At 42.3% G+C, this 24,790-nt stretch overlaps 1 long non-coding RNA gene and 1 pseudogene across 2 annotated transcripts in view; both read right to left on the bottom strand.

Annotated features, from left to right (window-relative positions):
• LOC141409035 (uncharacterized) overlaps positions 1-24,790 on the bottom strand; it is a 183,575-nt gene that overhangs the window by 45,755 nt on the left and 113,030 nt on the right. The gene's annotated exons all lie outside the window — the stretch shown is intronic.
• LOC102115197 (U6 snRNA-associated Sm-like protein LSm6 pseudogene) lies at positions 1,991-2,433 on the bottom strand (annotated as a pseudogene).

The raw sequence follows: 24,790 nt of genomic DNA, 5'->3' as shown, positions 1-24,790 counted from the left end.
CTCTGTGGACTCTCCCCAGAGACTTTCTTGCATGAGATCCAAGAACCGTCTCTTGGGGTCTGGATCAGGACCCCTCCCTGGTAACAAATACACCAAAGGAAATGACGGGAGGAGAGATGAGGAACTGTGAAAATAAAATAGGCCCACCAGCTCCTGCACTGCACAACGCGAGTGGGCACCCTTCACATTAGCCCCTGGGGTTAAGCAATGGGGACAAATTTGTGCTTCATTGAAAATCTATGTATTGCCTAGGTTCTAGAGGACCCCTCTCTGGGTTATCTGATTGTCTAGGACCTATTTTACGAATCTATGATTGTGTCAGACTAATGACAATGCAAAATAATTCTTGGCTATAGACGTGTAAATTCTGTCCTATCTGATAGAGATTCCATTGACTTTTCTCTCCTAATGTAAAATAATCTGGTGGGGGGGCCTTTTGCACATTAATTTCAACGTTCCTGTACTCGGGGGAGTTAATGCTTTTTTTTTTAAACTTTTCCTTTGACCTGATTGTTACACCTCACCAGTTTAAGTAAAATCTTTAGCACAAGTTCATATTTACATCTGTTTGAGTGTGGCGTTTCACCCCACAAGTATCCCAAACTTGGTACAGAGGAAGCCTGAGCGGAGAACTTACCACTCACACCTGCTCAGGGCACATTAGCATAGCAATAGAAGCTTTATTCTCAGGACCTGGACTTTTCCCTTTTTCTCCCAAAGGGCTCCTCAGATAAAACCCTATTACCCCGGGGAGGGTGCTTCAAATACACTGGCTGTTAGATAGAAGGTTTAATTCATATCTAAGTGACTGGATGGCAACCTGGGTTTGCATTCTAAATATGCTGGAGCCTGGATCATTTGCAAGTAAATAAAAATTTCACTCTCCTCTCCTTTTCTAATAGTCTTTAATGACTGGTGACAAGTAGCTACTGAGACATTTTCATAACTAAAGGGCAATCTTTGGCTTTGAATGCTAAATAAGGTTCTTCAAAGATAAAAATCAAAGCCTTGACCCTCTGCCTAGAGTTAATATAGGAAGCATCAACTGTACTTTTTTCCCTGCCTGCCCTCCCTCTATTAGGGCTGCTGGAAGGCACAATGATTTTTGTATATTCACCAAAATAGATTTGGTTCCAAGATAGAGCAAAGCTCAGTCAGGAATCTTAGCCTGTTGCGGCTACCTGGGGGTTCCTAGATCCGTTATTTTGCTGAAACTAAGAAACTCAGGGGAGATGATACAATGGATAAGTGGACAACCAGGACCTAAAATCAGTGGCTCCAGATTCATTAGGATTTTCCCCCTACACCCTGAGCAAAGCCACCTTCCAGCACACTGGTCTTCAGAGTGAAGTGTAGGAAGAAATTGTCATTTCACTTTATTGTTATTTATTTATTTATTTATTTATTTATTTATTTATTTATTTATTGAGATAGGATCTCACTCCGTTTCTCAGGCTGCAGTGCAATGGCACCATCACAGCTCACCACAACCCAGGCCCAGGTGATCCTCCCACCTCAGCCTCCCGAGTAACTGAGACTACAAGCGCACTTCAGCATGCCTGGATAATTTTTGCATTTTTTGTAGCAATGGGGTTTTGCCATGTTGCCCATGTGATCTCGAACTCTTGGGCTCAAGTCATCTGCCTGCCTCAGCTTCCCAAAGTGCTGAGATTACAGTCATGAGCCACCACTCCTGGCCTTGCTTTATTTTTAAGTTACATTTATTTTTACTTTTAGTTTGTCTTTCTATAAAAAATTATTTTAGCATTCTGTACATTGGCACAAGGTAAAAGAAAATGAGGGAAACTTAAATGTGAAAGAATACTTCATAATTCAATCCTCAGTTGTATACATTTATCTTACATGTCAGTGAAAACTCACCAACTATTATAAAAACCTGGACAAATTATATCACAAAAGAAGCAAAAAAGGGAAAAAGGTTCCATAAAAACTAAATCCATGTATGAAAAGCATTGTTCTCTTGGTGTCATCACATCCTTTTCTTCTGTGCACCAATGTAGAACACATGGTTTCTGTGGCTAATTGCAGCCCCATGCTTATTCTTCAGTTGTCCATTATATACTCTTCTGCCTGCTCCAGGGCTGTATTCATGTAGCCATCCAGGCAAGCAGGACACCTCGATAATCCACTCTGAATTTAATTTTACCACAGTTGGCTGACCCATGATTTGCTTTAAGAGTCACCAGAGGTTTGCTTCTGAAGACTCATTTTAACAATCCTCGCGCCTGGGATCCAGAACCCTCACTCCAGGTGCCCTATAAGCCTGTGCTCTATAGACAATAGCAGCCAGAACCTTTACTTGCATTTTCTTTACTTTTTAGTATTTTATGTCTATTTTACAATGCAATATGACATTCTAGCAAGACTACATGATATACAGTGGTCCTTTAATATTCTTGAAGGATTGGTTTCTGACAGAGCAAGAGCATTGCCATCTTGGACAAGCACCACCATTCTAAAGTTCCACTTGATTAAAAACCGCCTAAATCCAAAGGGCATCAGCCTAATGACTAAGGTCAGCATGACCATAAACCACAAATAACATCTCCAACCAGAAACATTCCAGCCATAAGATAAACCCCTCCCCAACCAGAGACATGCCAGCCCCAAGGTAACCTCCCCACCAGCCGGAAAGCTCTCTCCCCAGTAAATACTCTTAGATTGTAAGAGAGAGTGTTCCTGACCAAAATTGGCCAGAAGCCCCTCTCAAGTTTATTCTCCAAAATACACCTGTCTTTGACTGTTGAGCTGCTTTTTGTGTTTCTTTCCTCTTTCTTTAACTCTTATATTGGGTGCCGAAACCCGGGATGGGTGTTGGGGGTAGAGGCTTCTTGCAACCCTGGAAGCAGTGGACAGCAGCTGCTCATCCTGCTGGATCCTGAGAGTCTCTGGTCACCCACCCTGTCTTGGCTCTCACTTCACTTTTCGAGCAATTTGTATGAGGAGGACAACTAACCTGAAGGGGACTGTGAGACTCGGGCTGGGGTTACTCTCCAGTGAGCCCTCAAAACCCTCAGGTCTCAGCAATCCACCTCTGACCACCCACAACAGGTATTTCACTCTCTCCCTTCCTCCTCCCTCATCCTCTCTTTTCTCTCTCTCTCACTCTTCTAGCGCTCACTCACTCACCCTCTCCCCCTCCCTCCCTCCCTCATGTGGCTCCAGTCCTAGAGGCCCTTTGCCAGTTCCAGCCAGAACATCCAACATCAGACACTAATCCAGCTGACTGGTAAGATCTGCCCTCCCCTGGCTTTCTAGTGGTACCTGGGAAAAATAAGTTCTGCTGCCCTGGTCCTCAGAGGACCAATGGGGCTAAGCTAGAGAAAATCTTGGGAATGCCCAGTTCCTTCTTAGTTTGAGTGTCCTTTTTAGAAAGGGGATTCCAGGTCTCTGTCCTTTGTCTGGGGATGCCTAGAACAAAAACAGACACCCTCAGCTTCTTCTCACCAGTCCACATAGGTGCCAAACAATCCCACATTCCTACATCCTTCCCACTGGGCTGTCCCTTCACAACCTTGCAAGTTTGGCTTGGGCATTTAGTTTTTTATTGGAATATGACCTGGCCCCAATACAAATTAGATAATGTCAGCTGATGGCGCAAAAATGGCACCTTTGACTTTCAAATTCTCAGGAACCTTAACAACTTTATAACCAGGAATGGCAAATGGCAAGAGGTTTTCTATATTCAGGCTTTCTTCTACTTCTACCTTAGATCCCAACCTTCTCTGTGTCAAGCTTGCACCCCTCATGAAATCTTTCTTCTTAATGAAAACCCCCCCTGGGTCTCTCCCTCCTCCAAAACTCCTTTTGATCCTGCACATGACCCCCCTCTGTATTCTCACCCCTCTGCATCCTCTCCTCGTCCATCTGAACCCTCCACCCTGGTGGCCCCTCCTGCCCCCAAGCCTTCAGCCCCAAACTCCACTCCTACTTCTCCATCTGTTACCCATTTAAAAACTGCTCAAACCACCTCTGCCATTCTCCCTCTCTGGGAAGCAGCTGGGGTTGAAGGCTTTGCTCATGTTCATGTCCCTTTCTCCATGTCTGATTTGTTGCAGATTGAAGCTATGAGTATATTCAAAGGCCTTTAGGTTTTTCTCTTCATAAATCATGTTTTCTTGGAAAAGGTTTTCCCGGTCAACTCAATTACTTTTCTCCACTCTGCCTTGCCACTCTTGGTGAGTGTATGAAGAACCCGAAAATGACTTCTGGTGGCCTGGAACTCCTTGGGAAAACAGAAAAGGCACCACAAATCCCATTTTGGGAAAAATCTGTTTTCCTCATGGAATCCCTGGAATTGGAGGTGGATAAGTACCTCCCCAAATCTGCCTTTGTCTTCCAGTTATACTTGTTTATTAGGCCCTGGAAACTGTTTTCCTAGCCCTGTTCTCAAAGGGTCTCATCCGAAGGCCAATAATCCAATTGGGAAATTAGAAAAAAACAATCTTATAACTACTGGATCTTCTTCTGGGTGTCTGTGTGGCTATATATGTGTTATGTGTGCAGTGTCTATTAAAAAGGCTCTAATTAATTGGCCTAAGAAAAATAAGTGCTTAAACCAAATATTTTTAAGGGAAAAGTAAAAGCTGTGAAACCTTTCAGTTCACGTGACTTTAATCTTTAAAACTTACTGGTACTGTAAGATTAGAAATGTCTTAAGAGTTGCCAGCATATAGTTTTTGTTTGCATTTATTGATCAAGCAATTTCATACTTACCTCTGCCAAATACTATAAATTGTCAAAATTTGGCATAGAGGCTACAAAACTATAACTCAACCCAAACAGAATAATCTTTGCTTATGTAATTTTTAAATAAATGAAATATTAATATTGGTTTAGTAAAGATAGCTACATCTTGAACTATTTAGTGAAATACTCTAACTTCTAATCTTGTGTCCTTAGGCAGCCTAGCCCATAGACATGAAGGAAGCTTGTTTGGGGAAAGGACTGTTATCTTTAAAATAAAAAAAGAGAATTTATATGAAAAGAATCTTATATGGTAAATTCTTACCCTAAAGTAAATTAACTGGTTGTTTAAAGAGAGGGATATTTACAAGTCAGAAAGTTGAGGCATGTCAGGAATTGTCTGTGTAAATCAGGAAACATTTTACAAAAGGGAATTTATGCAAGAAATGTTACACAATTTAAAAGTGATTAGGCTTCCTGAATGCTTTATAAAATGCCACTATAACTGTTAGCTCTACAACTTGGCTGGTTTGCAGCTAGGTGAGACCTAGAACACATGGAGTTAAATGCTGGAATGAGTCGGACCTTACCTGCACTTCTGTCAAGGTCCTAGGCTCTACACCTAGTACATAATTAAAATCCCAAACTTACCAACAAAACTAAAGGTTGCTAAAAGTTAACAATGTAACATGCATGTAAGACTATTGAGAAAACAGTTTGCGTATACTTTTGGCAAAGTATTATACAAGGAGGCACGAGAACGTGGATTTTTACCTAGATTAAAAGGTTAAAGAATTGTTCTAGGTTGAATAAAATAAAAATGAAGCTTTAAGAAAGTTTTAGGTTAATTGTAAAGGAAATGCTGTGTGTAAATGTATCGGCTAAAGTTGAAGGGGTATCATCTAGTTTTTCTGTAAATTGAACATTAAAGTAAAAGCAAAACGGATTTCACTTAAAGCACTAACCTGCTCTTTAACAAAAGTTATAAAGCGTTAAAAAGGGTTCATAAACATCTTACCTTAACGGTCCAATATTAAAATTGGGTAAATGTGTCTACAAGGTTTTATTAAAATTGTATTTAACATTAATAGCCCACTAATATAAAGGTAAAGTTTGGCTTATTTGGTATAAAGTCATAATAGGAAACATTGTCAAATATAAAATGGTGTTTTTTGGGCTATATTTGTATAAATATATTATTGGTATGTGTTTCAAAGTTATAGGAGACGGAGACTCCTATAATTCTGATATATCTTAGTGTATGTTATCAGTAATAATTATACTTGTTATGTTTAAATTACTGTGTGCCACAAAGGTAACAGATATCCTTGTCAATTGTGACTTTATGGCTACCCTAAAACTTTTTGTCATCCATAAACAATTGTTGTCAAGTTTTGGTCCTCTTTAAAAGGTCGTTTTATAATCAGCTATAAAGCTCTTACAAGTGCTCTTGGATGCAGATTTCTGTTAACTTTGGCGATTGTGACATCGGAATAGAGAAGAATGTTCAGGAGTCTTGAAGAGCTAAAATGTTCATTAATATCAAGCAGGACAGGAATTAACTGCATGAAGTGAACTAACAGGAGACTGGAGTGATCTTTTTGACATTTAGCTTAAAATATAGCTAATCATTTGTTTTGCTTTTCAAAACCAAAGAAACTTTTCTTTTGAGCTATTGATAGCTTTTAACAATTTAGTATACTCCCATGAACAAAATTTGGAGCATACTTGTTTCTCTCTACCTGATTTTCTCTGGAAATTGGAAACTGTGAGTATTCTTAAGTTATGGCAACATAGTTATTTGCATAAGTACAATAAGAATCTGTTTTCTTTTGTAACAGGCCACAATTGGAAAAACTGGTTATTTTTACCAAGGCTTTGACTGGAATGGTGTGCTTTCCTTTAAGGAACCAAACTTGCCTTATGAAGCCAATAAAGCCCCCGGAAACTGGCCTCATATTCTGTGTACACAGTCCTTGTACAGCATTTCTGATCTGTGGTAAGTAAACAATGTCACTTTCTGAACAGGCCAGGAACCCCAAGTTATCTTGGAACCTCAAGAGGAGAGAAATTCACCCAACTCATAGGCATTTGATGGTACAAATCCATGTCTGAGCTTGGCTTTAAAAAGGTCTTATCTCAGATTCCTTCTACAGAACAAAGTTCCATCAAAGCCAGTTTAAAAGGCCTATGTAACAAATAATTATTCTTGCTGTACTGTATGCAAATAATTAAACCAAGTATAATAAAGCAAACCAGTCCTATCATGATTTGTCTTTTAATTAAAATGGGAAACTGGAGAGAGAAAATTATGTCTCAAAAACTATAGCACAAGTGTTGTTAAATTCTAGTGTTGCCTAATGTTTTTCAATGTTTATTATTTTCTACAGTTTAAATTAAATTCTATTTTCTTCTGGCTACAAGTTTCCAAAATAAGCTGTGCTTTCCTAAAGCCCTATGAACTGAAAACTAACTGTTTCAGCAGGCGCTGCCTCTAAGCCCCCTGACCATCACAGGAGGAAATCTCTTCACTGCTGGTGCTGACAACTAATAACTGAGAGTGCCCAGAATCCTTCACCCCCACGTCTAGTGAGTCCATGGCACTGAGGGTAATTGAGATGGTATCTGTTATAGGAATCAACTCCTGGATACATTGCACTCAAGTCAAAGCCTGGAAAGCTGAGGAAGTAACCTCTGACACCCCAAATGAACATTCTAAATATCAATGTAAAGAAATAGGAAATCTTAAGCTGAAAATCATAAAAAATAAGTAATTAAGTGAGTAACTCATCTTACTCAGTTTCACCCCTACTTTTGTCATTGCTACCTCTCCTTTTAAGCCAAATATTAAAACTTCTAATGGAAATTATTTACTACACCACCCTTGTGAAAATTGCTTTACTCAGTCTACTATTTGCAGTAGGACTATATACTCTAGCACCCTAAGGGTAGAATATCAGACAGAGAATCTCAGTTACTGTAGCATTTTGCTTAATTATTATCCTCATCGCAGGAATAATGGTTATAACAGAAAATAACACATGGGCCTTTCCAATCATGTGCCTATGCCTCTTATTGGATGAGGAATGTTGTTTCTATATCAACCAATCAGGCCTAGTAAGAGATGCTGCTGAAAAACTTAAAGAAAGGGCTAAAAATCTAAGGGAATACCAAAACAACCAAATAGAATCTTGGTTTGGGAACAAAATCATAGCATGGGTCATCCCATTCCTGGGCCCTCTCCTAATAATGTGGCTGGGACTAATGTTCTTACCCTGCCTAATTAACCTTTTTCAAAGATTTTTAACTGACAGGATCATGGTCATTTCACAGACAACTACCCAAAAACATCTACAGATGGCATTACTTCCCTGCAGGCAATCTGAGACCAGAAAACTCTCTATCCCCTTGTCAGCAGGAAGTAGCCAGAAAGAACATGCCACTCCTCATCCTTTCTATAATATAGGGTCTGAATTGACAGAGCAGGGGCATTGCCATCTTGGACAAGCACCGCCATTCTAAAATTCCCCTTGATAAAAAACCGCCTAAATCCAAAGGGCATCAGCCTAATGGCTAAAGTCCGCATGACCATAAACCACAAACAACGCCTCTGACCAGAAACATTCCAACCATAAGGTAAACCCCTCCCTGACAAGAGACATGCCAGCCCCAAGATAACCTCCCCTCCAGCCGGAGACATTCCAACCCCTCCGTAAACTTCTCCCACACACAGAAACATTCCAAGCTTCTGATAAGCTGTCTCACCAATAAATACTCAGTCTGTAAGAGAGAGTACTCCTGACCAAAATCAGCCAGAAGCCCCTCTCAGGTTTATTCTCCAAAATAAACCCATCTTTGACTGTTGAGTTTTGTGTTTCTTTCCTCTTTCTTTAACTGTTACAATTTCAAGTCCCCAGCATATGTCAAAATCTGTGCACACTCAAGTCCAGCAGTCAGCCCTCCAGACTGGAACTCCTCCTACATGAAGAGCCAGACCTCTATATACACGCATTTTGCATCTTTCAAATAATGTATTTTCAATCCGCATTTGGTTTTAAAAATATGTGAATATAAGTGGACCCACACAGTCCAAGGACTAAGATATGACTTTTTCTTATCTTGTTCAAATATCTAAGGGGTGTGGGGAGTCATGCCCCACAAACCACAAATTCTCATCAGGTGAGTTTTATTTAACCCTATATATTGTGACTTACTTTCCAATCTGACTGGCATAACATTACATGACGAGGAAGAAAACCAAAATATTTTACCCCCAAACATGTTTCTTTGCCATATTTTGAAATGGCCCTGCAAAGCTGTCCTTTGTGGGGAAAAATGCATCTGTAAAGAATCTCTATTAATATAGCTAGATCTTTTTCTCCCAGGCCCTCCCAATACTGTAGAGATTAACTGAGAGTCTAGTACCTTTCAAAGGTCTGAATAAGAAACATTTGTCATCTATTGTCTCTAAGGACAGCCACTATGAGACTTCAAAAGAACTTTGGTCTCCACAATCTGAACATTTCCTTTCTATTGATCCTAGATCTTTAGACAAGCTCAACTAATTGTCAACTAGAAAAAAGTTTAAATTTACCTATAGCTTAGAAACACTACACCCCACCCCCACTCTGCATTATGCCTTTCTGGACAGCAATGTATTTCTCAAATGTATTTCATTGATGTTTCATGACCCCCTAAAATGCATGAAACCAAGCTGCATCCCAACCACCAGGGGCACATGTTACCAGGACCTTCTGAGGTCTTTGTTATTGGCCATAGTCACTCACGTTTGGCTCAGAATAAATCTTTTCAAATATTTTACAGAGTTTGACTCTTTTCATCCATTTATGTGTGTGTGTGTGTATGTGTGTATGGAGGAAGAGAGATACACACTATATATATGCATATGTGTGTGTATATAATTTATAAACTTATAAATACATACATCAGGGTTGTATGATCAAAAGTTTATAGACATGACCAACCAAAATAGTTTATAGTCCTCTTCGTTCGTGATAATGAACTTTATTTAAGCCCTGAGTACCATAAAAGTGAGGATGGTAAGGAAATTCTTCTACCATTTTGTTTCCTCAGAAAATATAAAGGACTACTAAGGTAAGAATCACCTTTGCTCTGACACAATGATTTAGGGGCAATAAATAATGGTGATGGTCAATTAGAAAGACTTAGAAAGCTTAGAACAAGCAAGGGCTGGTTCTGAGATGATCAGAGATGTCTGGCTCATGAATTGAGTTATTTGTTGTTACAGACTGAATTGTGTCTCCTCACAAATTCATACGTTGAAGTCCTAACCTCTAATGAGATTATATTTGAAGATAGGGCCTTTAAGGAGATTAAATGAGGTCATTAGCGTGAAGCCCTAATCCAATAGGACTGGGGTCCTCAGAAAAAGAGGAAGAAACCCCAGATCTCTCTCTTTCTTTCTTTCTCTCTCTCTCTCTCTCTCTCTCTCTCTGTTTCTCTCCCTCCCCCCCTCCCCCCGCCACACGCAGACAAAAGGCCATGTGAGGAGGCAGCCGTCTACAATCCTCAGCAGAAACCACCCTATGGATACCTTGATCTTGAACTTCTGACCTCCAGAACTGTAAGAAAATTAACTTTTGTTGTTTAAGCCTCCCATTCTGTGGTATTTTGTTATGGCTGCCCTACCAAATAAATAAAAATTTGCTGTTACAGTGGAAGAGAGTGGGGTCTCTAAGAGAACACTGAGGATTGTTAATTCTTTATAAGGAGCCAGTGAAATTTTTCTGCCTTCAAGGAAAATGTTTGAAAATTCACTTCATCCTCTCCCCTTCCAGCCCACAGTGCAGGGCATTCATGACCTTTCTTTCAGTAATTATAGGATCGCTCTTTATGGAAGGAAAAATACCTTTTCCTCTACTCATCTTAGGTTCATTGGCTGGGCCCTTGTAACAAAAGACAGACGAACAAGAGACAAGCATACAAATTAATCTTCATAACACAGGAGCCTTTATAAGGAAATGAAGCCCTAAAGAATCAGCTAAACCTAAGTACTTTTTCACAGTAGGTTTGATGAAGAATAGATAGTCATGGAGAAATAGAATAGGGCAAGGAGTATAAGCTAACAGTAATAAACTGGGGGAACTTAGCAAGACCTGTTTGCTCCGATTCTTCTGTGTCTCCTTGTCTTTGGAGACAGGATGTTCCTTCTCCCTGGGCATAGGGAAGGCACCACTCACAGGAGTGTCTTATAATCTGTTTTACTCCAGTCTTCCTGCGTCTGCCATGTTCTCAAATTACATGAGTTTAAAATATTCAATATGTGAGCTGGGTGCAATGACTCATGCCTGTGATGCCAACACTTTGGCTGAAGTGGGAGGATTGCTTGAGCCCAGGAGTTTGAGACCACCTGGGAGACATAGCAAGGCACCATTTCTACAAAAAACAAAAAACCAAACAAACAAAAAAAATTAAAGCTAGCCAGGTTTGCTGGTGCACACTTGTAGTCCTAGCTACTTGGGAGGCTGAGGTGGGAGGATTATCTAAGCCCTGGAGATTGAGGCTGCAGTGAGCTGTGATTGTGCTCCGCATCCTAAGTGACAGAGTTAGACCTGTCTCAACAACAAAAAAATAATTAATATGCTAAGGTGCCATATTTGGGGGTGGCATGTTTTGAGTTTCATCAGTTCCAACCTGAAAAATTTCTAATCTTAAATTGAAAAGTAGGAGTCCTAAAAGTCAAAAGAAGAATAATCTTTTTAAACCCCAGGAAGATATAAAGGAATGATAAGTGCACAATGCATACTTATTTAGAAATATCTGATCTGACTAACCCTTAACCTCCCAACTTCCATCTCTCATTTGGAGCTAATCCAAAGAGCTTGCCTTTTTCTGACCTATATCTCCTCAGGTCTTCCTCCTTAGAGTTTCCCATGGCTTCAACATTCCTGTTCACTCTTGGCATTTAGATTCCTCTCTTGTTCAGCATTCTTTATTGGATCAGAACTTTACCCTGGCTCTTGATATCATCTCCAACTATCTTGCCTCAATATCCTTTTGCAGGCTTTTATCCTGTTGCTCTGACGTCATCCTACACCGTGATCAAACAGATTGATTTTATTCCTGTCTCTATGTCTTTACTCACACTATTACTCACCCTTACCCTCTTCCTTCAGTCCTGTTTCCTGCCCTTTCCCTGTCAGTGTCCATTCTGAGAGCATTCCTCAACAACTTCCTGCAAGCTATTCTTCCTGTGCTTCCTATGGACCCAACCTGCAACACCTTGTATGTAAGTTTCACTGATGTCATGGCAAAGTGACCACCATTGGGCCTTTCTGTGGACCTTGAGGTTCCACACAGAATTATTGCAAACTGGAGAGGAAGTATCCATAAGTGGCCCAGAGAAGCATGCTTAGACAAACCACTCTATTGCCTGAGCTGGGACAAGGACTGGGCTTCTGGGCAACTAGAATTGTGAGGAGGTTGGGGTAGGAGCAAGGGGACGGTCTTTAGACATAATCGGTCTGTCTCTGAACCTCTCCTCACTTTCAAGGATGGTTTCATGTCCATTTTAACAGCACTTAGAACACTAATCTGAGTTCCCTCTCTTTTGTAGCCTTTCTTGAGCCTGACGGTCATAATGTCTCATTTTTGTATTAAAATTTTCTTTTCTCTCCAAAGAAATTTTGTTATTATCAGCATAAAATATGAGGCTGCAGGCAACAGTTTTGGTACTTGCAGTTTGGGAGAGGTGGTGATATGAGCAGCTGAAATCTAAAACGAGAACCAGATGCTCACCCAGGCCCCTCTTGGAAGGATCATACCCTAGTTCCATGACCACACTGTGCCTCAGTCTTCTTATCCTTTAGATGGGCATATTCACTCCCTGACTGGAAGAAATTTTATAGGTTTGGGTTTACAAAGCCAATAACGAAAGGGCTGTTAATTTTCCCCTGCCTATTCTGTTGTCCAAGTGCATGTCAATGTTTGCATATGGCATTCAGTCTCAGGAGTCTGGCTTTTCACAGACAAGGTAAACTCGACTAGAAATATTACCTTGCAGGACCTATGAGTTTTACGTTGAATGTTGAGCTTCTGACATAGAAGCTGATAAAGTGATGTTGAAAAGTTGTGGAAGATATTCTCAAGAACTTCCATTCCCAGTTTGCAAGGGACAAGAAGGAGAGGGCTTCCACCTAGCATGTTCTGTCTCCCTTCTGCCTTCTCTCCGGACATGTTGTAAAATAGCCTTTGCTGAAGCCAGGCTACCACATAATACTGCTACTGCAATTGCCATGACTTTAATTACTATTGCCTATTATTCAAAAACACTAATTGAGTCACGGTCCCATTGCAAATGTGACTTAACTTGCTGTTTTATTGCTTGCTCAGGCACTGCAAATAAAAAAATAATGGCAGTTATAATTAACTCAGAATCAGCTATATAACCTGTCCCTCAGCCTGTGACGGGTAAAAGTTCAATTAAAAAGTAAAGTTATTAACAGAGTAAGGTTTGGTCACACATCTGTCATACAGAGTGTGACAGGGCACAAATATTACCCAAGTAACCAGAGAGGGAATTAGTGAAGACCTGCACCTTACCAAGGTGTCTGCAAACCTCCCAAAAAGTTAATTATTGGAAACCAAAAAAAGATAACTAACATAAAATACGACTTCACACCTGATAGGATGGTTGTCATCAAAAAGATGGACAATGACAAGTGTTGGCAAGGACGTGGAGAAATTCGAACCCCTGTATACCATTAGTGAGAATGTCAAATCGCACAGCAACTTTGAAAAATAGGTTGGTGGCTCCTCAAAACATTAAACATAGATGTATGACCCAGCATTTCCACTACTGCGTGTATACCCAGAAAACTGAAACTTCATGTCTGCACAAAATCTTCCACACCAATGTTCATAGCAGCATTATTCATAATAGCCAGATAAAAGTGAAAACAACTCAATTGTCTGATGATTGATGAATGGATAAACAAAATGTGGTATATCCATATAATGGAATATTCATTAGCCATAAAAAGGAATATAATTGTGATGTAAGCCATAATGTGAAGGAACCTGGAAGACATTATGCTAGCCAAAACAAGCCAGACACCAACAAACATGATTCCATTTAGATGAAAAGTCCAGAATAGGCAAATCTTCAGAGATAGAAAGTAGATTAGTGGTGGTAGGGACTAGGAAATGAGGGGAATGAGGAGTTACTGCTGATGGCTACAGCAACCTTTTTGTCACCAGGGACCAGTTTTTTCCACAACCTTTTTGACACCAGGGACCCATTTCATGGAAGACAGTTTCTCCAAGGGACAGAGGTGAGGGACGGGGAGGAGATGGTTTGGGGATGAAACTGTTCCACCTCAGACCATCAGGCATTTGTTAGATTATCATAAGGAGTGTACGACCGAGATTCCTCGCATGCATAGTTCAAATAGGGTTGAGCCCCCATGAGAATGTAATGCTGCTGCTGATGTGACAGGAGGCAGAGCTCAGGAGGTAATACTTGCTTGTCACCACTCAACTCCTGCTGTGTGGCCCAGTTCCTAACAGGCCATAAACTGGTACCAGTCCACAGCCCATGGGTTGGGAACACCTGAATTACAGGGTTTCTTTTTGAGGAGACAAAAATGTTCTTAAATTAGATAGTGGTGATGATTGCACAATTTTGTGAATATACTAAAAACTACTGAATTGTTCACTTTGAAAGAGTGAATTGCATGATGCATGAATTATAACTCAACTTTGAAAGGCTTCTCAAAATAAATTAAATAAATAAGACATTTGAACTACTTGGATTGCTACATACATGAAGCAGCTGAGGCCCATGAGTAGTCAGCAAACTACTCATTGTAATTATTTGTAATTATATTGTAATTATTTGGCCTGTTCATGTGACAATCCGATGGCCCCTTGCCGCAACTTCTGTCTGCAGTATAGACAGCTACCACCTTCAGGAAGCTAGCAAAGCAAATAACTGGGGGAATAAAAATACAACTCAGAGTGAAAACTGAATAATCAATATGGACATGATCCTCAATGTATTTGCCTGGATGTATCTATCACAGTGGGGTTGCAAGCTTTCACCTATACACAGAGAATACAGAATTTTTTATTTTGTTTATGAGTAATCATAAGAAATCTCCTTCCCATGATTCTTATACTTTAAAACATTTTAACCAAATGACCAAACCAGTTTAAAACTAAATCTGACCAGGCACAGTGGCTCGTGCCTATAATCCCAGCACGTTGGGAGACTGAGGCAGGAGGATTGCGTAAGACCAGGAGTTCAAGACCAGACTGGGCAACATAGTGAGACCTCATCTCTATAAAAATAAATAATAAATAATAAATAAATCAAAAGAAATCCACTCTGATGATGCACGCAATGTTTTAGGAAGTGTCAGTACCTCTTAGCTAAAAGTCCTCCGGCTCTCCTATAGCTTCAATCTACTCCAGCTTCTCTCCTGTGGACACTGCCTAGATGTCTGGGGGTGTGAGTGGCTGCTTGCTTCGCTGGCATTCACGGCTGAATTCTATAACTAGTGTAAACTATTATCTGGTCTTTCTTGGTTTGGACACTGCTTGGGTGACATACTGGCTTACCCCGATGCCCCCCAAATTAACTCAGTCCTCACTACTTTAGACCCCTCAGCCCTGGCCCATCCTGTACTCAGCCTGCCATCCTGGTGGTCCTCTGCCCCCAAAGACCTCCACCAATTCCAGTCTCAGCCCTGAAATCCCTTCCACCCCACCACGGCAGGCCCGGGGAAAGCCCCATGGCTCTCAGCTCAGCATCCATGCAACGTGGGATGTGAAGGCAGCCCAGGATCATTCCACCCAGGGCCTCTCTCTGTAGTGAGAGGACATTTGGCACGGCTGCCTCCCAGGTTGAGCTGTGCAGGTCTGAGAACTGATCCAGAGAGATTTTCAATATCCTAAGGAGCATCTTGGTTTAGAAGAGCCCCTCCTCTGCCCGTGGCTTTTTCCTTCCCCTCTACTTGAGCCAAAGACAAATAAGGCCCAAATCTGGGCACACACAACCCATTCTGGTCTACCTCCTTCTCCAAGCCTGTTCACAATTCCCTTGGGCCAGAAGAGTCGAGTTTCTCCCCTTCTATCACCTGGAGACACATCTCAAGCTTTCACCTGATACTACATCTACTCTCCCCAGCAGGAGAACTGTGTGAGCTGGGTTAGTCAGGATTGGCCTTGCTATGTTAAGGTGTTGGGGGTGGGAGATTAATTGGAAAAAGAATCTTAATTATCTTTCTCACATCAGAATCTAAATGCTCTCTTGTCTTTCTCTGCATTCACACTGTAATTCACCAGATCCCAAAGTCCTGCACATCCCTTTTTCCAAGGCAAATTGGTCTGGGGCCAGCTAGGTAAAAGGCGTGGCTCTTAGAAAGATAAAAGAAATGTGTGTTGGCCAGGTGTGGTGGCTCAAGCCTGTAATCCCAGCACTTTGGGAGGCCGAGGTGGGCGGATCACAAGGTCAGGAGATCGAGACCATCCTGGCTAACATGGTGAAACCCCCGTCTCTACTAAAATACAAAAAAAATTTAGCCGGGCGTGGTGGCGGGCGCCTGTAGTCCCAGCTACTTGGGAGGCTGAGGCAGGAGAATGGGGTGAACCTGGGAGGCGGAGTTTGCAGTGAGCCGAGATCGCACCACTGCATTCTAGCCTGGGTGACAGAGCGAGACTCCGTCTCAAAAAAAAAAAAAAAAAAAAAAAAAAAGAAAAGAAAAAAGAAAAAAAAAGAAGAACTGTGTGTTAATACTTATCAAAACATTGTCCTTTACCTCGTTAAAAGAAAAAACTTCTGACAAATTAAATTTAACAGAGTTTATTTGCGCAAAGAATGATTCGAGAATCAGGCAGTCTTCAGGACCCTTAGAGGCTCCTACAGCTGCTGTCCTTACGCTGGGGCATCTACAGACAGAAAGTGGAAATGGGATACAGAATCCACTCATTGGTTACAGCTCCGGGTTTGCCTTATCTGGGCATGATCTGTCTGATCAGTTGGCAGCCTGTGATTGGCTGAGACTCAGCTAGATGTTACAAAAATACACTCCTAAGTTAGGCTTTCAGTTTGCTTATGTACTAAGTTAGGTCACAGTTCATTATATAGGGACTCACAGTACGAGGGCGACCTCAGGCCAAATTTAGTTTAATTTAAATGATATACATATGCATTATTTGATGGTGGTATTTAGCAGTTAAGAATAATTAAAAACTCTGGCTAGTTTTGAGTACTCAAGTGTAAACCATAATGTATCATTTTTCTAGATTAAAAAGTGCATTTTGGCCAGGTGCTGTGGCTCACTCCTGTAATCCCAGCACTTTGGGAGGCCAAGGAGGGTGGATCACCTGAGGTCAGGAGTTCGAGACCAGCCTGGCCAACGTGGTGAAACCCCATCTCTATTAAAAATACAAAAATTAGCTGGGCTTGGTGATGGACGCCTATAATCCCAGATACTTGGGAGACTAAGGCACGAAAATCGCTTGAACATGGAAAATGGAGGTTGCAGCGAGCTGAGATCACACCACTGCATTCCAGACTGAGCAATAAGAGCAAAACTCCATCTCAAAAAAAAAACAAAACAAAACAAAAGAAAAAACCGTGCATTTTATTTTGCTAACAGCAGATGCTCTTGCATTGTGACAAAATATAGACGCATATTAATGAGAGACATTTAATGGAAGAGTCCATGAGAGAGCTCAGGAACCAGACAGCCTGGATTCAAACAATCCTGACTCTGCCAGTTCCCCTGGGTGAGTTACGTATTCTCGGCCTTACTTTCCTTGTCTGTAAAATGGGAGAGAGAGTTTATAGGGTGCTTGCGACAAATAGGTAACATAATACATATAAAATATTTAGAAGAGTGCCCTGCACATAGTAAAAACACGATAGTGTTCTCTGTTCATGTGTAATTACTAATAATGTAATTATAATATAAATCTGACTCTCATACAGTTCTCAGTAAATATGGACTAGGTGCTGTGCTAAGGATTAAAAATCCAATATTGAGACAGGCACAGTCCCTGCCCTTATGTACTTATCAAAGGTGAAGATAAGGACCCTCTCTGGCTCACTGTACCTAGACAAGATCAAGGTGCTCTCTCTTGGAATTCCTCAGTTACCCAAGACCGTCTGGCTTCCCAGATGCTATTGAGGCCACCAGGCCTGAATATCACCTAAGTTGGCATGTGTTTCCTTTGCCCACCCTGTTTATTTATTTTTGAGATAGAGTCTTGCTCTGTTGCCCGGCTAGAACGCAGTAGTATGATCATTGTTCGCTACAGCATCGACCTCCTGGACTGAAGTGATTCTCCTGCCTCAGCCTCCTAAGTAGCTGGGACTGCAGGAGCAGTCCCCCATGCCCAGCTAATATTTTATGTTTTGTAGAGATAGGTCTCACTGTGTTACCCGGGCTGGTCTTGAACTCCTGAGCTCAAGCAACCCTATCCTCCTCAGTCTTCCGAAGTGCATGTATCCCACCTGAGGCAGCCGTGCCAAATGTACTCTCACTACAGAGAGAGGCCCTGGGTGGAATGATCCTGGGCTGCCTTCACATCCCACGTTGCATGGATGCTGAGCTGAGAGCCATGGGGCTTTCCCTGGGTCTGCCATAGTGGGGTGGAAGGGATTTCAGGGCTGAGGCTGGAATTGGTGGATGTCTTTGGGAGAAGAGGACCACCAGGATGGCAGGCTGAGTGGAGGATGGGCCAGGGCTGAGGGGTCCAAAGTAGATTACAGGCATGTAGCCACCACGCCTGGCCTGCCAACCCTATCCTCCTCAGCCTCCCGAAGTGCTGGGATTACAGGCACGAGCCACCACGCCTGGCCTGCCAACCTTATCTTCCTCAGCCTCCCGAAGTGCTGGGTTTACAGGCACGAGCTACCATGCCTGGCCTGCCAACCCTATCCTCCTCAGCCTCCCGAAGTGCTGGGATTACAGGCACGAGCTACCACGCCTGGCCTGCCAACCCTATCCTCCTCAGCCTCCCGAAGTGCTGGGATTACAGGCACGAGCCACCACGCCTGGCCTGCCAACCCTATCCTCCTCAGCCTCCCGAAGTGCTGGGATTACAGGCACGAGCCACCACGCCTGGCCTGCCAACCTTATCCTCCTCAGCCTCCCGAAGTGCTGGGATTACAGGCACGAGCCACCACGCCTGGCCTGCCAACCCTATTTAATTAATCGGCATTCCGGCTATTCACAACTGTTCATACATCCAGTCTTTGGTTCTGTTGGGGCTCAAAGAAAACATTACCCCAAAGTATGGTGAGTTGGCATGCTGAGTACTTTGAACTAAAGGAGATTGGAAGGTCTCAGATGTGGCGTCAAAAGCAGTCTGTCCTCTGACCTTCTACTGTCCTCTTTCTCCACCCGAAGCAAATCATAGAAACCACAATTCCTCTTCTCCAAAGTGGGTCATCAAATTAGGACCCCTTTCCCCCAAAGCAAGCCATCAAGCCTGAAAAGGTCACTCTTTCCCTTCTCCCCTTTCTCTTTCCAGAAGTATCCTGCCCCATACAGGGGGAGAAAGGCTGCAGAGAGAGGCCAAAAAGAATCTGGACAGACCTTGCTGGGTTTCCCTGCCTCAGTCTATCACCATTAGATCATACCCCTTAACCATTCACATTTTGACACAGCTGTCCATTCTTTGTGGAACCTAAGCATACAAATAGATGTTTTTTTCTGGGTCTTCGGGTCTTCATTTGTGAAGGCTCTTGTGTTATGTAAATCTTTGATTCAAGTAAATTTGTTACACTTTCCTCTTGTTAACCTGTCTTCTCTTATAGGAGTGTCAGCTGTGACCCTTATGATGGGAAAGCAAAGGTATCACCGCTTTCCACCCCTACAGTTTTCTCCAGGTGTGTGGGCAGCCCTGGGGCTGCGTTCTTCCATCAAGAAAACACAAGGGGGCGGTAGTGGCACTTGGGCTTGATGGCAGTGGGACTTAAAATTGAGTCGTAGAAAAGAAAGAAAAATAAAAATGATAGAAGGCAAAGATGGAAGAAGAGAAGCCTCAAGAAAAGAAGTGTGGTGTGACAAGAGCCAATAACACATTTTAATGTTTTTCCCAGAGCTGTGCTCCCTCCCCAACATGAAACAGTGCAAAGCATGGAATTAATCCACTCCAATGCATTGCGGGGAAGAAGGTTTGAAGTGAAGGGAGCAGGGAAAGGCCCTTGCAGGCTGAAGCCCTGTGGAAGAGGGCTGGGCTAAGCAGCCTCTGGGGAAGGGGGCCACTCAGGGCCCAGATCAGCTGGCCTGCTCTTTCTTTCCACAGGCCCCAGGGTGCAGCCAGCTTCTCTCACCTTAAGAGATTTCCCTGGCTTCTGAGCCAGCTGTCACCAGCTACCACACCCCACCCAGCCCCAGGCAAACCCACAGTACATTTTCTTCTCTGAGATTTACTACCAGGAAACAGATTAAAAAAACAAGAAAAATAAGCAAAGGGTGAATTACCCAGGTTAAAGGCAACGTTGTGCAGCTCCTGTGGACAGACTTCTAGTTCTTATTTATTGCTTTAAAAACTAGATTGGATTGAATGCTTTGTCTTTTTTCTAAGAGAGCTAAGGTGACCAAATGTCCGGGTTTGCCCAGGTGTGAGGGGATTCCTGGAATTCAGGACTTTGAGTGCTAACCCTGGGAGAGTCCTGGTCAATTGGGAAGAGCTGGTCATCAACAGAGAGCTCAAACAGGACCCTCCTCACCTCCAGACCAAGCTTCTGAATGAAGTTTTGCAGAAAGCTCTCCCAGTCAGGGCTGAACCAAGCATGGAAGGTAGGGCCCCCAGCTGCCTGTTGGTCTCAAGTGGGCAATTTTCATCCTCAAGACTTTTACCAGCGAAGCACTGGGTAGGGGCTCCAGTCTTCCCAGACGCCACATCATGTACATTCCCCTGTGCCTGTTTCCTCACCAAAGCAGGAAGAAGGAGGATGGGATTTCTGTGTGGGTGCTCCTCTGGCCATTTTTTAGGGAGTGGTTTCTCCAGATCAGGAAACTCTCCCATCCTCCCTCCCCACCCCCCATCAAGAGCATTTTTATTTTATAAACAAAGTTAAGCAGAGTCCCTTGCTGCAGGCTGTCCACTGAGCTAGTGTATGAATATCATGCATTTTCTAGAGGAGCAGACCAGTTGCAGCACCTCCCAAACTATTCAGCCACTGAATTTCCTCCCTTTTCTTTGGGAAACCTGCGTTCTGAAGAGCACATCCTCCTGGAACCTTTGTTTGATCCCACTTAAGCAGCTTTGGGACCTCCCCTGGTGATACCCAGTGCTGTTTTCATAAAAGAATCAAGCAGAGCACTAAGGGCTTTTCACTGAGACGGACCCAGCACCACTGGCCGTGCCAAGTGTACGCAGGGGGTGTGTGTATGTGTGTGAGCTTGCTGGCAGGCGGCCCTCTGTAGGCAGTTCTTTACACCTCAGGCCAGGTTGCAAATGCCATCTCTGCTGGCTTGGGGAGGGCTATTTAAAGTCTCTCTAAAGGCCACCAAGCCTGCATGACTTCTCACACTTCCTAAAAATTGCAGGGTCCGAATGGTGCAAATTCCAGCCAGCGCAGCTCTCGGGTCATCGCCTTGTGTGCCAGCATATGTAGGACTCGCATCAAGTTACTGTAAACAGATGGCATGTTTGTTACACTCTTGCTGAAATGTACTATTATATATGCACATTTTGTTTGCTAATAGCTTTGAAGACTTGAGTTGATTAATTAAAAGCAACACATACTTAATAGTTGTATTTTTTTTCAAATGATACATTTGGTTTTTGTAATTTTTTAAATGGAAAAAAAAAAAAACAACCAACAGGGCCTGATTTATATACTGAAAAGAGGTTCTTTCCAAGTAAATTAGGAAAAGTACTTTGCATTCCTGAACTTATTTATTTTCCCCCGTAGCTAATGTTGCTTGTTATTCTAAACTGAGTGGGGATGCTAAAAAAGAAAGAGCGTTGCCCTCCTGTAGAGCATGTATCACCTGTAAATTTCCATGAGACAGTTGTGCCTCTAATCTCTGAATTCAATTCCACCAGAGCAAATTGACTTTCACTGAGGTGACTTTGAAGCCAAGTCATTTTGCAGGTTCAAGAAGGAAACTCTGCCAGCCACACCGCTGAGCCCACTGGCCAGGGTGCCGCCTGCGAAGCCCCACCTTCCACCACACCCTCCCCTCAGTGCTGGTTCCACTGAGGTAGTCACCAAAACAAGTTGTTTAATTAAAAGATTTCCAGCTCCTTATTTCCCAAGTGCAACAGAATGGGAAAGTGTCCCTGCTGTAATGTAAATAATGGCAGTCAGTCTTCTACACATCCCGGTGAGGGAAATCGCTCACTGGCTGGTAGATGAGTTGCCAGCCTTTCCAGTACAACACTTTGGGCTGAAACTCACACATATGTGCTATTGAAGTTGAATTCTGGCAAGTGCTATTCCTGGTATTTATTTGAAAGAAGCCAAGTACTTAAATGGAGTTAAAACAAAACAGGCTTTTTACTCTCTTCCCTGCAACCTACAACCCTTGGCTCCCTCTTCTCTGAGTTTTGTTTGGAATTTTCAAAATTGACTACACCCCTTCAGAAATTCCCCCCTTGGTGTCAACTGGTCTCCAGTTGGCATTGGAAATGCTGAAATGTCAAAAAGAGGGTTGAAACGGTCTAAAGGGCAGCTTCCTGAGAAAAAATTAACCTTCCTTGGATTCTTCTCCAGGTTTTAGGCCACTTGAGGTCACCTTTGAAAGAACAACCTGTCCACATGAAAATGAGGGCGGTCCCTACCAACAGCTCACATGACTGACTATGGCAGCCACATTCAGGGCCTGGCACTTGCTGGGCCCAGAGAAAGTTGATTGGGGTTAAGGCGGCCTGAGCCGTTTCAAGTCAGAGTGTGGGGCAGCTAGGAGGGGCCTCGGAGAAGATGAATTCCCACATTTTCCTCAAGAAGCAGCAGAGGCCTGAGGCTGTACATCTAGCAAGTTGTGGGAAGGGGAGGAAAGGGGATGCTTACACCTGCCAATTCGTCTTTGCACCACCAAACCTTCCCCACCTCCACATCGGCCGAGCTTGGGTCTCTTTCTTGGAGCCAGGGAGGGGCAGCGGGAAGGAGGCCTAAGGGCTAAGAAGAAAAACTGGTCTTCCAAATATCAACCTACTGTGTGGGATGAGGAGAGGCAGGAACAGGCATGACTATAAGCTCGAAGAATGTGTTTTCCCTGCCTTCTCATGTTCCTTCTCATTTTATTTTTCCTTTTGGACTTTGTGTGCAAACGTTCAAGTTAATCATACTCCTTGGATCATAGTCCTTTGTCATCTTGGTCTTCTCAATGCCTCCTCTTGCTTAGTTTTATTTATTTTTAATTTATTATTATATTGCTTAGCTTAAGCATACTCTGAGATATCTTTAATTATATATATTATATATAATTTATATATATAATTATATATTTTAATTATATATATTTTAGTTAATTATATATATGTATATATAATGAGATGGGGTCTCACTCTGTCACCCAGGCTGAAGTAGTGGTACAATTATAGCTCACTGCAGCCTCAAACTCCTGGACTCGAGCAATCCTCCTGCCTCAGCCTCCCAAAGTGCTGAGATTACAGGTGTGAACCACCGTGTCTGGCTGCTTTGTTTTGTTAATGGGAAAATCAAACCCTGTAAAATATTTTAACAAGGTTTATTCTGATCCAGTCTGAGTGACCATAGCCTAGGGAAACACAGTCTCAAGGAGTCCTGAGAAAGTGTGCCCAAGGTGGTTAGATTACAGTTTGGTTTTGTACATTTCAGGGAGGCAGGAGTAACAGGCAAAGACATAAATCAATATACGGAAGGTATACATTGGTTTTGCCCCAAAAGGCAGGATATCTCAAAGCAGGGGGCTTACAAGTCATAGGTGAATTCAGAGATCCTTGAATCGGCAATTAGTTAAAGGAACGAAACTTTGTCTAAACACTTGGAGTTAACAGAAAGGGATGTTTAAGTTAAAATAAGGATGTCAGAGTCAGCCACAATATGACCTGTTTAGCAACACTGGTGGCCTTCAGCCATAATATAACTCATGCCTGACCTGGACCTAGGTCTTGTTTATGATTTGGTATCTTAAAGCCACAAAGAGTCTGTTTTTTATCAGCCTTATGATCTCTATTCTAACATTAATGCTGGTTGGTTGTTGTGCCTAAACTCAAAAAGGAGGATAATGAGGTGTGCTCAAGGTCCCTTTCCATCATGGCTAGGAACTCAGTTTTTGTTTGTTTGTTTGTTTGTTTTTGAGACGGAGTTTCACTCTTGTTGCCCAGCTGGAGTGCAATGGCGTGATCTCAGTTCACTGCAACCTCCACCCCCTGGGTTCAACCGATTCTCCTGCCTCAGCCTCCCAAGTAGCTGGGATTACAGGCACCCACCACCACGCCCGGCTCATTTTGTAATTTCTTAGTAGAGATGAGGTTTCTCCATGTCGGTCAGGCAAGGGAACTCAGTTTTTAAGGATTCTCTGGAGTTCCCTTGGCCAAGAGGGTGTAGGTTCAGTTGTTGGGGGGCTTAGGTTTGTATTTTTAGTTTACAGTTTATTTTTTTAATTCTCCAAATACTATATACTTCACTAGAGGCAACGATTCTAATCTGTTTAATGTGTATCTTTTTATTTTTATGTGTTCTTGCAAAATAATATTATTGCATGATATCTATGGATATATATGTGTATATATATACACACACACATATGTAGCATATATGTGCCATAAATAAAATATTTAAAATATAAAATAAAATATTGATGCTATAAATTAAAGTTTGAGCTTTTTATTTTCCGAAAAGTATTGACACCCAAGAAGTTAAAACAAAAAATAGTATAGGGAAGCACATGAAAAAAAGCTCAGCATCAGTCGTCATTAGATAATGCAAATCAAAACCACATGAGATACCACTTCACATCCACGACAGTTGCCATTATCTTAAAAAAAAAAAAAAAAAAGAAAAAAGAAAAAAGAAGTGTTGACAAGGATATGGAGAAATTGGAAATCTCATACAGTCCTGGTGGGGATATAGTCACCTTGAGCTCCTTAT

This window comes from Macaca fascicularis, chromosome 18, assembly GCF_037993035.2.
Source record: "Macaca fascicularis isolate 582-1 chromosome 18, T2T-MFA8v1.1".
Taxonomy (NCBI): Eukaryota; Metazoa; Chordata; class Mammalia; order Primates; family Cercopithecidae; genus Macaca; species Macaca fascicularis.
This window is presented reverse-complemented; position numbering and strand designations above follow the sequence as displayed.